The sequence below is a fragment of the Euprymna scolopes genome, chromosome 5 (assembly GCF_053919585.1).
Source record: "Euprymna scolopes isolate OS-2025 chromosome 5, ASM5391958v1, whole genome shotgun sequence".
NCBI classification, from domain to species: domain Eukaryota; kingdom Metazoa; phylum Mollusca; class Cephalopoda; order Sepiida; family Sepiolidae; genus Euprymna; species Euprymna scolopes.
In genome coordinates, this window is record NC_136486.1 from 32,866,460 (window position 1) to 32,880,822 (window position 14,363).

The following is a 14,363-nucleotide window of genomic DNA, read 5'->3' on the forward strand; positions in this document are numbered from 1 at the left end:
AAAGGGGAAGGGTAGGGGAAGAAGCAGCCGGATGTCAAGGCCACTGGCTGCGTCTATCGTGTAACAGACGTGCGGGCTCCTCGGATGATGTTTATCTGTGTTTATGTTTTGTGAAGTAGAGGTACTGGAAAGTTCCGACAACGAGTAAATCCATACTTTTTTTTTTGCAGCGCAAACACCTGTAAATGTCAATAGCATGCAAAGAAGGTCACACCTGGGAGTAGTTAACTGAGTGTTTCATTCTTAGAATTATTGGAGACGGATCGGTAGGGTATTCATTTATCTCCTCTGCGAAAAGTTAGACACAAGATCAAGTGGGATTTCGAATAACCATCGCACTATGTGAAGCGTACGTTGGCTGACAAAAATGCTTCAGCAGCTCTCGTTGCGAACGGTAGTCCGACAAAAATAAATTAGGCAACCGAAAATCCCATAAATAAAACTATTTGCCATTACCTATTGTTATAATTAAAGCTCGAATTATCTATCGTGCTAAAAAAAAAAAACACAAAACAAGCCAGTACGTTGTATCACTACAAAGTCATCATTCACCCATGCATGGGGTGTTGTTTCCACATCTGGGCTGGTGCATCTATTACTAGTTTCTCTCTCTTAGATAAGGTTCCAAAAGAAGTTTCCAATTTAATAGGTCTCGCATTATCAACCGTGCTCAACGCTGCAATGTCGTATCCCTGTGCCAGTTTTAAAAGTACTTTAATGAAATGTGCACTGACGAACTGTGTTTACCCTGACGTAAATACACCTGACAATTCGCAAAATCTATTCCTTTCGCTATAGCGATCTGCAGATCCCGGAAACCTTTCTATTCTAATAGTTTCTTGCCTCGAACTACTAGATTTTGGAATTTTCTCCTCATTTTGTACTAATATGCAGACGTTTAAATGCAATGCAAGCAGGAATCTTGCTGCTCAATTTCCAACCTAGCAGTGGGGGCTCGTGCATGGAGCTGTGGGACTGCAGCGCCCCCAAGTTATTTCTACACAATATTAATGATGAAATTAAAAATAATACGTTTTATTATTATTATTTATTTATTTATTTTTTTTTTCTATGTGTACATTATGAAATTAATAAGTTTAATGTTGGTGTATCCAAAATCATCTTCTATATATATAAAAGGCAAAAATCGGTGTGTATGTATGTATGTATGTATGTTTGTTTGTAACGCTAAAACTTTTGACAGACACAACCAAAGTTGACAAATTAGGTAGCATATTGCACCTTGATCACCCGGATGACAAATATCGAAATTTCACGTCAAACGGACAACTAGAAGGGGGTTAACTGATCATTTTTCTCCCAGGGGGGCCCCCCAAAAAACCTGTCATTTTAACATTATTCATTAGCTGTCACGTGACGTGACGTCAGCTCAGTAAAATGTCGGCTACGCTGAGCCTCTGACGTACATTAAAGCTGCCTGCGAGGAGTATCATTGATACTATAACACAGTTAAATATTAGTTTAAGAGTCGAACCGTTATTACCAACGGATTTATCGCACTTCAAAAAGAAGAATCCCAAAATTACATAAAAATTGACGTAGGGAAAATGTTTTTATTTTTGCTTGAAGTTTTTTACCGGCGAAGAAAGATGACTATGCTCTTTGCTATAGTTTACCATGTAAACAAGGCTTTAGCCATTTTGTTTTTACCTCCTAACTCTGTTAAACTGGAAGGGGGAGGGGTGGCTATCAGTATAAGGCCGCTTAAATACACGAAAATTACTTTTATACGAGTTTGTTTTCTTATGAATGGAACCGCGTTTATAGGGGGGAGGGGGGAGGAGGCAATGTGCACAGTCTCCCAAGCATTACCTACTATAAAAAAAGATGCACATTTACCCTCTTCTCTCACCCTCTTTCTCTCTCTCTCTCTCTCTTTCTCTTCTCTCTCTCACTCTCTTTCTCTATCACCCTCTTCTCTCTCTCTCTTTCTCTTCTCTCTCTCATCCTCTTTCTCTCTCTCTCACCCTCTTCTCTCTCTCTACCTTTTTCTCTTCTCTCTCGCACCCTCTTCTCTCTCTCTCACCCGCTTCTCTCTCTCTACCTCTTTCTCTTCTCTCTCGCACCCTCTCTCTCACCCGCTTCTCTCTCTCTACCTCTTTCTCTTATCTCTCTCTCTCTCAACCTCTTCTCTCTCTCTCTCTTACCCTCTTCTCTCTCTCACTCTCTGTGTACACCTTTTTCTCTTCTCTCTCTCTCTGACCCTCTTTCTCTCTCTCTCACCCTCTTTTTCTGCTCTCTCTCACCCTTCTCTCTCTCTCTCTCTACCTCTTTCTCTTCTCTATCACCCTCTTTCCCTGCTCTCTCTCACCTTCATCTCTCTCTCTCTACCTATTTCTCTTCTCTCTCTCTCCCTCTGCTCTCTCTCACCCTCTTCTTTCTCCCTCACCCTCTTCTCTCTCTCTCTCTACCTCTTTCTCTTATCTCTCTCTCTCACTACCCCTCTCTCTCTCTGTCTTACCCTCTTCTCTCTCTCTCTACCTCTTTCTCTTATCTCTCTCTCACTACCTCTCTCTCTCACCCTCTTTCTCTCTTACCCTCTTCTCTCTCTACCTCTTTCACTTCTCTCACCCTCTTTCTCTCTCACCCTCTTTCTCTGCTCTCTCTCACCCTCTTCTCTGCTCTCTCTCACCCTCTTCTCTCTCTACCTCTTTCTCTTCTCTCTCTCTCACCCTCTTCTCTCTCTCTTACCTATTTTGTAATATATATATATAGATATATATATTGTACAAACTATTGTACAATATATATAGATATATATATTGTACAAACTATTGTACAAACTATTACCACTTATCAAGGCCTATAGGCCACTCGAGGATGAAAGTTTAAAAGTGCACAGTAGTCAAATTCGGCAAAGATGACGGAACCGCTTTAAGAGGAGGATGAATTATTCAGTGACTCCAACCTATTTTGTTACATATATGTATGTATATATTTTTGTAAAAAATATATATTACTACTTATCAAGGCCCATAGGACACTCGAGGATTAGAGTTGAAAAGTGCACAGCAGTCAAATCTGGGAAAGAGGATGGAACCGCTTTAACGGGAGGATGAGTTATTCAGCGACTCCAACCTATTTTGGTATATATATATTTATATCTATATTTATTTTTAAATATATATTACCACTTATCAAGGCCCATAGGCCACACGAGGATGAGAGTTTAAAAGTGCACAGTAGTCAAATTCGGCAAAGATGATGGAACCGCTTTAAGAGGAGGATGAATTATTCAGTGACTCCAACCTATTTTGTTATATATATGTATGTATATATTTTTGTAAAAAATATATATTACTACTTATCAAGGCCCATAGGACACTCGAGGATTAGAGTTGAAAAGTGCACAGTAGTCAAATTCGGGAAAGAGGATGGAACCGCTTTCACGGGAGGATGAGTTATTCAGCGACTCCAACCTGTTTTTTATATATATATATATATATATATATATTTATAACAAAAATATATTACCACTTATCAAGGCCCATAGGCTACTCGAGGATAAGAGTTGAAAAGTGCACATTAGTCAAATTCGGGAAAGAGGATGGAACCGCTTTAACGGGAGGATGAGTGATTCAGCGACTCCAACCTATTTTGTTATATATATATATATATATATATATATATATATATTTTGTACAAACTATATATTACCACTTATCAAGGCCCATAGGCCACACGAGGATGAGAGTTTAAAAGTGCACAGTAGTCAAATTTGGGAAAGAGGATTTAATCGCTTTAATAGAAGGATGAATTATTCAGCGACTCACACCTGTTTTGGTATATATATATATATATTTATAAAAAAATATGTATTACCACTTATCAAGGCCCATAGGCCACTCGAGGATGAGAGTTAAAAAGTCCACAGTAGTCAAATTTGGGAAAGAGGATGGAACCGCTTTAACAGGAGGATGAGTTATTCAGCAACTCCAACCTATTTTGTTATATATATATATATATATATATATATATATATATATTTTTCATAAAATATGTATTACCACTTATCAAGGCCCATAGTCCACTCGAGGACGAGAGTTGAAAAGTGCACAGTAGTCAAATTGGGGAAAGAGGATGGAACCGCTTTAACGGGAGGATGAGTTATTCAGCGACTCCAACCTTTTTTTTTATTTTGTAAAAAATATATATGACCACTTATCAAGGCCCAGAGGCCACTCGAGGATAAGAGTTGAAAAGTGCACAGTAGTCAAATTTGGGAAATTTGTTATATATCTATTTTTTTGTTACTTAGGCATTTCCACTTATCAAGGCCCAGATACATCTCGAGGATAAGAGTTAAATGTGCACAGTAGTCAATTGGACAATAAGGCCCAGAGGCCACCCGAGGATAAGGGTTGAAAATGGCAGTAGTTAATTGGACAACATAGTAATCGTTAGTAATGGAAAGTCGGGAAATTTGTTATATATATATTTATATTTTGTTTAGATAGGCATTACCACTTATCAAGGCCCAGAGGCCACTAGAGGATAAGTGTTGAAAAGTGCAGTAGTCAATTGGACAAAATATAGTAATTGTTAGTAATGGAAATTCAGTAAATTTGTTATATATATATTAATATTTTGTTAAATACGCATTACCACTTATCAAAGCCCACAGGCCACTCGAGGATAAGGATTGAAAAGTGCACCGTAGTAGTCGGTTGTAATGGAAATGCGGGATATTTGTAATATACCTATTTTTTGTTACTTAGGCACAACCACTTATTAAGGCCCAGAGGCCACTCGATGGTATTACCACTTATCAAGGCCCAGAGGCCACTCGAGGATAAGCGTTTAAAAGTGCAGTAGTCAATTGGACAATATAGTAATCGTTAGTAATGGAAATTCAGTAAATTTGTTATATATATGTATATTTTGTTACATACGCATTACCATTTATCAAGGCCCAGAGGCCACTCGAGGATAAGGATTGAAAAGTGCACAGTAGTCAATTGGACAATATAGTAATCGTTAGTAATGGAAATTCAGTAAATTTGTTATATACCTATTTTTTGTTACTTGGTCATTTCCACTTATCAAGGCCCAGAGGCCACTCGAGCATAAGAGTTAAAAAGTCCACAGTAGTCAATTGGACAATAAGGCCCAGAGGCCACCCGAGGATAAGGGTTAAAAAGTGCAGTAGTCCATTGGTCAATATAGTAATCGTTAGTAATTACTACTTCTCAAGGCCCAGAGGCCACTCGAGGATAAGGGTTGAAAAGCGCAGTAGTCAATTGGACAATACAGTAATCGTTAGTAATGGAAATTCAGTAAATTTGTTATATATATATATATTTATATTTTGCTAAATACGCATTACTACTTATCAAGGCCCAGACGCCACTCGAGGATAAGGGTTGAAAATATTCAACAAATTTTTTATCTACAGATTAGAAAATTTGTATATAGGGTATTCAGACATATGGAATATATCTAGCATAATCTATCTATTATATCTATAAAAGTCAGAATGTTTGTGTGTGTGGGTGTGTGTGAGGTAGAGAGAGAGAGAGAGAACAATTCTTAACCTATATATTCAACAAATTTTTTATCTACAGATTTTAAATTTGTTATAAAGGGTATTCATACATACGGAAATATATCTAGCATAATCTATCTATTATATCTACAAAAGTGAAAATGTGTGTGTCTGTGAGAGAGAGAGCAATTCTCAACCTATATAATCAACAAATTTTTTATCTACAGATTAGATAATTTGTATATAGGGTATTCAGACATATGGAAATATATCTAGCATAATCTATCTATTATATCTATAAAAGTGAGAATGTTTGCGTGTGTGTGTGAGGTAGCAAGAGAGAGAGAGACAGAGCGAGAGAACAATTCTCAACCTATATATTCAACAAATTTTTTATCTACAGATTTGAAAATTGGTATATAGGGTATTCAGACATATGGAAATATATCTAGCATAATCTATCTATTATGTCTATAAAAGTGAGAATATGTCTGTGTGTGAGAGAGAGAGAGTAAGAACAATTCTCACCCTTTATATTCAACAAATTTTTATCTACAGATTAGAAAATTTTTATATAGTGTATTCAGACATATGGAAATATATCTAGCATAATCTATCTATTATATCTATAAAAGTGAGCATGCGTGAGAGGAGAGAGAGAGAGAGAGAACAATTCTCAACCTATATACTCAACAAATTTTTTATCTACAGATTTGAAAATTTGTATACAGATTATTCAGACACATGGAAATATATCTAGCATAATTTATCTATTATATCTATAAAAGTGAGAATGTGTGGGTGTGTGAGAGAGAGAATGAGAGAGAACAATTCTCAGCTTATATATGCAACAAATTGTTTATCTACAGATCCGAAATATCACATTTGTATAGAAGTAGAAATCTGGATACCTATTCTGATACCTAATAAAAGAAAGGACACTCTTTGGGGCGGATTTTGATGATAACAAGTCACTAATAAGAAATTATAATAAACATTGAAATAATTTAAGAATTTTATCAAAATAAAATTGCATGGTAATCACCCAATTTCTGCCACAAAATTTTGATTGGCAAAACTCATAAACAGAAAATATATATTTTCTAATTTCATCTTTTTTTTTATATAATCTGATTTGATGTTTTCCTTAATATTCAAATCACTATATTTTGCTGCTTAATATCAAATACAGCAAATGAGTTATTTTTTATGCATCAAACAATTACATTTTCTCATTCATCCAAACTAATCACTGAACATCAATTTCATATTTTCTTCACTAAAATATTACTGTGCTTGATGTCATCAAGTGGAGCGGATCATTTTTTTTTCATTTGTTCACACATTTTTCCAATTTATATATATTTTGTCTAAGATTCTTAGCCTATGTCATTGCATACCAAGCTGTTTATTAAAAGTTACGGTTCACTGTAAACACATACGTTACACCAAAATAAAAACGCTTCAGATAATGTCTTGATATTCAATTAAGTTTCTCACATGACATCTTATGAAGTTAGTAGAAATGTTACAGACTTTTGAATCTCAAACACTTTCAATACTGTGCACTGATATTTTCTTTTTTGGAATATAAGCACATTCATGATTTTTTTTTACAAACGTCAACAAATTTCACAATGTGTAGCAATGTACTGAAACAATTATAAAAATATTTGTTTTTATTTTGGATGATGCAGGGCATCCGAAGAGAGATTTTTCTAACAAAATGAAAGTATAATTTTTAGCAATAGGTATCTAGGAAAAGGCCACTACATACGTTATAAATTCCAAATTTCCACAACCTGGCAAATACTGGTACACGCTAGCAAATTTAGATTTGCAATTACAGAATATGATTCTAATTTTTTCCTTTGCTCTTTATTCTAACACTACACTAAGTTTACTGTTTTATTTCGCTACAGTTGATATTGTGTAGAACAATAAGAAAATCATAGTGAACAATGCATTCAACAAAATTTCACACACATTTCTAGATACCTATATCTAATAAGTTCAAAAGAAAGGACACACTTAGGGAGGTATTTTGGTGGTCAAGTCACTAAATAGAGATTAGCTGGTTTCCCGGCATAGCCCAGGATGTAATAAAGATTGACTGAAATACATGTTCTAGCTGGTTTCTAGGCGTTGCCAGGGATGTAATATAGACACATTATGTTGTATATTACCTGTTCTCTTCTCCCTAAGGTAAAACAATTTCATATACATGCTGTAAATTACCTATGCTAGGGATAAAACATGAACAATACCAGTCCGGGGGTAGATAAAACAAATAATACATAGAGATGAAAGATTCGTCTCCCCTAAGAATAAAACATATGTTCAATATCTGCTTTTGTTTTTTCATTGTTTATACGGTCCCGAGCAACGCCGGGTAGCCCTGCTAGTATAAAAATAAAAATAAAACTTGCTTTCAGCTGTGAAATTCACAGTTACACTTTCTTAATGAAATTCACTTGTGCGCATGCGCGCTTTAGACAGCCGATGAAAGCCGCTTGAGGAACTGTCGCTTATCACAGCTCCGCGTCGTGAAATTCGTTGTTTGCTTAGAGTGTGCGCCTGTATAGATATGATTGTTATTCCAGAAAAACAAAAAGGAGGTTTATATACAAATTTTAAAAATTATCATTAAAATTTGCATATAACGTGTACATAAAATATTGTGCTGTTTCTTTTCTTTTTTTTAAATACGCACACGTTGCGATTTAATTCGCTAGCAGACGGATATATATAATATGCAGAAACTTTTTTTTTTTTTAAGTATTCGGGGATTTAGCAGTGAAGCTAACAAGCGACCAAGGGTAAAAATCAAATATACAATAAATAAATCTTACCATAAAAATAAAGTTACTTTTCTATCTATCTGCCTTTTTGTTTGTTTGTTTCAAGTAGTTTTAAATCTTATTTATTTTGCAAACTTTACAAAAAAACAAAAACAACAAAAACCTGTTTACATTTTTTTCCTAGAAGCAAACAAACGAAGAAACAGTTTATGTTAAAAATAAATTTTAGTTAGAAATCTTTTTAACTTGTATGTTTTAGATATAAAAAAAAATAGCATTTATTTGCCTCCAACGAGGACAATGTTAAAAGTTTTACACTTTGAAAAATGGATTTTTTACACAAGTTTTTTTTAAAAATTAAAATGTGTTTGTAAGTAAAAAAAAACAAAACAAAACAGTTTTTATAATTATTTTAAAATTTTACATTGAATTTGTTAGTAGATGGGGCAAATAATACGCATTAAAAAAAGTAAATAGAACTCCTTCTGGACTGAGACAGTTTTAATTTTTTGTTTTCTTTGGGGAGATAGCTACATTAAAATTCGATGTTTTATAATGCTTATATATGACATCCTATTTTCTTATAATACATCTCCACTTTATGTCGATCTTTACCGGCATGGGAAGGTCAGTAAATAGCCAAGTCTGTTTGTTCTTTTTATATAATATGCAAGTTGTTAAAAGATTTCTAAATAAAATTTTGTATCTTTAAATATTTTTGTTTGTTCATTATATAAAAATGTAAAAAATTTTATTTTGTATTTTATTTACAAATACGTTTTGTTATAGATACATTTAAAAAAATAAATTTTGTAAATAAAACTTATTAAATAAAACGCTATTTTCAAATAGTAAACGCCTAAATTAACCCTCGTAGGGAGGCAAGTAAACTTCAAAGGTTTTCTTTTTTGTTTTTATAAAAAAAATAAGTTATTTTTGAAAATGTTTTTCGTTTGTTTACAGAAAAAAAAAACAAACAAACAAACTTTTATTTAATCTGAAAAGTTTAAAAGGAATAAATGTATATATTATTTTTATTATTCTGTAAAGTGTACATAATTTAAAAAAATATTTTTAACAAAAAAGTTTTGCGTATTATCCATTTATGATTGATTATTTGTCTTTGCTATATATTTGAATATTTATTTGAATGTTCGTTTATTATTTGATTAAATATTTATTTATATATTCTAATTTCTTTTACACGATATTAAAAAAATACGTAAAATTTTGGAAGCAGCACCCCCATTAGTCTCAGGCACGAGCCGCCACGTAACCTAGTGAACTCATTCTTATTCTTAAAAATATATATATATTTCCCCGGTACGGTACACCACACAGAGATTTATAAAAAAAAGTTAGTTTTGTTTCAGAAGCAAGACATCGACTAGGCTATAGGAAGATTTTGAAAATGAGCACACTATGAAAGTGCGATCGAGCCTACAAAAACTAGAAGCAAACTAAAAGCAAATTGTCGCCATTCTTCAGTAGGGGGTTTTCAGGCGGTTAGCAATAAACTACCTCCTTCTCAGAAATAAGGTAAAGCCTAGGAAAGCGGGCTCCTAGGACTGAACAGAACTATAATTCAGTCTGAGAGCAACACGGTCACTCTCGGACGGATTGCCAAGGAGGTATCATCGACTAGTACGAGTAACACCTTCTCATGTTATGCGAAGTAAGAGGATGAACTTGGACTTTAACAGAAACAGAGAAAACGAAACCAAAGATGAAAGCTATGATTCTTATTGCGCTTGGTGTTTTCTTAAATAATCATGATATTGAGCTTAGCGTTGATCTAAAACTAGCGGTTCTAACCGGAATTACCTGGGAGCAAAAGCGTAACGTAACTTCTATCACACTCTCTCTCTCTCTTTCAGGCCTCCTTGTTTTCTTCCTCAAATCCTCTTTTTTCTTCACCCAGCCAATTACTCTCTCTGGACATACACACACAAATCGAGTCAGCAGAAGAGAAATAACTATGAAAAATCATCAGTCCCCCACCCCGTTTACTTATTGACTGAAAACCTGATAATAATAAAAAGACGTGCGTACGATTTGATAACACTATACGATTTAAATTGCTATTTGAACCCTAAATAAAAGGAACGGAGGCTTGAACACTATACTCTAGTAGTGATCTGATGAGAGAGATATATTTAAGGAGTGAGTTAACAGAAAGAACATCGAATAAGAAATAGTGCCCATTTGCTTTGCTTGCAGCTTAAATACAATGTTTAGATGACTTGAAGGACGAGGCGACCAGAAGGTCAATATTTTTTTCTCGTTCGTCTCCTTGAGTAGAGCGGTGACATCACTAGACAATGCCCCTATTGACTTATTGCATTGGTACCCTCCCAGAAAAATAGACCCGAGTTATCCAACTAAGAGTAAAGTCCTAACTCTTCATTGCATAGTGTATTTTTGGTCCCCTGACAAAAGGAGAGTGGACCTGTAAATTCACCCTTGTCCGTTCGTCTGTCCGCACTTTTCTCAATAACTACGTCTTGGAATTTTTTGAAATTTTGCACAAACATTAAACATGATATGAGTAAAAAAGTAACAGAACGGATTTTCCAGGAAAATCCGACTGCTCTTCCAGGGGTGCCTTTCGGGTTAAAATGGCAAAAATTGATACTTTTGTGCTTATTAAAAAAAAATTGGTGTCTTGGATTTTTATAAAACTTTCTGAAAAGTTGTAACTAACTTGATTTCTATATAATTTTGCTTGTTTATACTTCGCGATAACTCCCGACCCATTCAACTAGCACCCCCCCCCCCCCGTTTACACTAGAATTCCTTAGATGCCGGAAGATTTTCTACTTAGTAGCTTTTTTTCTTGGACTTTGGTATTTCCTTTCTGCTCCTACAACTTTACCAACACGCAAACATTTAAATGTTATGCGAACAAAAACCTTGATACCCAACTCTCCCCACCCATATTAAACTGATAAATCTAGATCCCATCATATTAGCTCCTTCGGCTTCAGTGATAATATGCATTGATTTTGCCAATGGTCCGTATACGTTGCTGTCTGTTTCTCATAGAAACATAAACTGTTGATTGTATTTCAACCATACGTGGTATACAAATAACCTATGACACTTCCTGTGTAATATATTATGTAAAGTCGACATGGTTCAACTTTATAGGTCATTAAAGTTCAAATGTCAGGTCAAAAAGCTATTATTCATAGAAGTGGGTATCCAACGAAAAATAAAATAATAACGGGATGTGTGGGTGGGGGAGTGACCTAAAAGTAGGTGAATTGAAAAGGCAAATATTGAAGAGCGTATTTTGTATTACTACGTTGACGTATATTAACGTATTAAATTATCTATAGTAGGTTTTATATTGGCGTTGAAATAAATGCAAATATATTAATTTAATGTAAGCACATTAAAGCAGTGTAAAATGAAACACCAATAAAGATTGAGAATGCAAAGAGTCTAAGAACGTTCTAGTTGAAAGATGAGTTCTGTTGTCTGTAAGGGGAAATTGTGTATAGATGTTCATTTACGCTCTGCGTTTTTTTATTTTTATTTTTTTTTATTTAACTTCAGTAAGTTTTAAGATATCAAAGGGGCTCCCTCCTGGAGCTAACACTTGATTCTGTTATGATTTAAATTCATATCCGAGGGATCTTTTAAGAATAGATGCTGTTCCCTTTATGGCTGCTATTTGTATCTCGTTACAGCTTGGTCTTCCAGGGGCGTGTGCGTTTCATTGTGTGAATTGAAATTTGTGTAAGTGTGCAGTCAGCACCAACCCTATTCAAGGTTTAACCGGCTTCTTCCGAAGGAGGAAGTTTCAGGTGAGTATGAAATTCATAAGCGGTCCCCAGTCGCATGTATATCCCCGTTAGGGGATATGACGACGTTAGGTTTTTGCAAATTTTTGCAGGGAAGTGTCAACGTCCTCCTACATACAGTACCTGGACTTCCCAAATTGGTTACCCATTTTAGTAATGACCAGACTCAACCTTGCTTAACTTCGGTGATCTGACGGGAACCGGCGTGTCAACGTGATTATGCCGTATGAATTGGGATTTGCATGAAGCTGTATGTGTGTGCGTGTTAGACGGTCAATTTTTCAAGTGAGAGATTGTGTGTACGAAGTGTAAACCCCGCTCATTCCCCATGTTAAGAATAGCTGGCTTGTCCGCTTGACCATGTCTTATTTATCCAGCTAAATGGACAGCAGAAACCAGAAGACACAAAGAGCAGACAACATTGACTATAACCGAAATAGCAGATGTGTTGTTGGTTGATTAACAAGGCTAACATATGTGTTGTTGGTTAATTACTTAAATTCTTAATTTACACAACTAACAGATGTGTTATTTATTAAATTACAAAACTTATTTAACAACTTACAGATTAAATGGAAACGTAGAAACCGTTGGATGCGTAATGATAAAGATCTGTGATATGGGACGCTTTAAGTGTCGTGTTGAGCGTGCTTTTCTCAAAGGGCAATAACTCTCCTTTCTCCAGTTTAAGAGAAATAACTATTATTGTTAGGCTGTACCTTACAGTTCCATTACGTTACGATGAGCAAGTCTATTCTCTGAATTCTGATTGGCTGTTGGTCCATGACTAGAAAATCTGTAAAGAAAAGGCTTGCTTGAATTGAGCAATATTTACGTCATTAAAGCATTTAATGCCAGTACGTGTAAATTTCAATCTACCATGACGAAATAAATCAGCTTTTAATCAAGTATTAACAGAGAATAAAAAAAAAAATAACATTGCAAAATTATTTAAGAATAAATCGTAATGCATTCTCTCGGTTTACGAGGTTCAGATAAATAATTGGTTAATAGCGAAAATGTAACAATGTACAATGTACTCTTCCTGATCTACACAAATGATCTCCCAAATCACATCCTAAGATCATTTGTAGATATTTATGCTGGCGACACTACCATCTATGGCAACACTTCAAAAGCCGTAAACGACCAAGTTCTCTCTGATTCTCTCTCTCCTCTTATCTTGATCACGTAGTGAAATGGGGAAAGAGGAGACTGGTTAATTTTAATGCATCTAAAACCAAGCTTCTATCTATTATCAATGTTCTGATCCCCATCTCGCATCAATCGAAATGAATAGCTCTCATCTTGGAGAGCTTCATGTTTTGACAAACTTTTAGGTCTGACCTTTACTCCTGATCTGAGTAAGAGCTGCTAGAAGTAGCTTATCCTGCTTTGACAGAGTTCAAAATAGACTTCGTAGCCTAGTAAGGGATACCCTTTTCTCTTCCCTATAACCTTTTTCTCACAGAAAAGACGTTGTGAACCTTCTCCAGTTTATCGTTATTTTCATGGCAAGTGCTCGTCTGAGCTCCCGTCTATTACCACCGCCAGGCCTGACTTTCACAAAAAATACTCGTCTAGCTGAAAGCACCATCAAGAATTCCCCCACTCTTTATCTGTGCCTAAACCTAAACGTAGATTCCATGAACAAAGCTTCTTTCTTAAAACTGCACGTCTGTGGAGCTCTGTTCCGTTTGCCTGCTTTCCAACTGACTGCAATATGGTTGTTTTCAAGTCCAACGTAAACAAGTTCTTGATGAGCCCTTCCACATAAATAATCCAATTTATCAAATTTCCATTACTAACGATTACTACATGTTACCTTTGACCACTCTACACGCATTAATTCTTATCCTCGAGTGGGTCCGGGCCTTGATAAGTGGCGACTCCTTTGTGTGTGTGTGTGTGTGTGTGTGTGTGTGTGTGTATATATATATATACATATATATATATATATATATATATATATATATATATATATATATGAGAATAATGGAAATATTATTCCGACAAAATACAGAAATAAAAAGGAATAAACCGAGTTGTGTTCATCAACGTTTCGTCTTTATTTCGAGACTTCCTCTTGATGAATGAGATTAAAAAACAAAACACCAGCATAAAAAATTGAAAATTGTAGAGGTACGGGATACTTTCAGGCGTAAGTAGCTTTCTAGCACGGTAGAGAGAGCCCACCTTTCTCACAGCAGCCGCGTCAATGCCCTCGATGTATCTGTTCCAACTCAT

The 14,363-nt window shown here is 35.1% G+C and overlaps 1 pseudogene; it reads right to left on the minus strand.

Moving 5' to 3' along the window:
• Positions 1 to 12,227: 12,227 nt before the first annotated feature.
• Positions 12,228 to 12,346, minus strand: LOC145277147 (5S ribosomal RNA; annotated as a pseudogene).
• Positions 12,347 to 14,363: the final 2,017 nt, after the last annotated feature.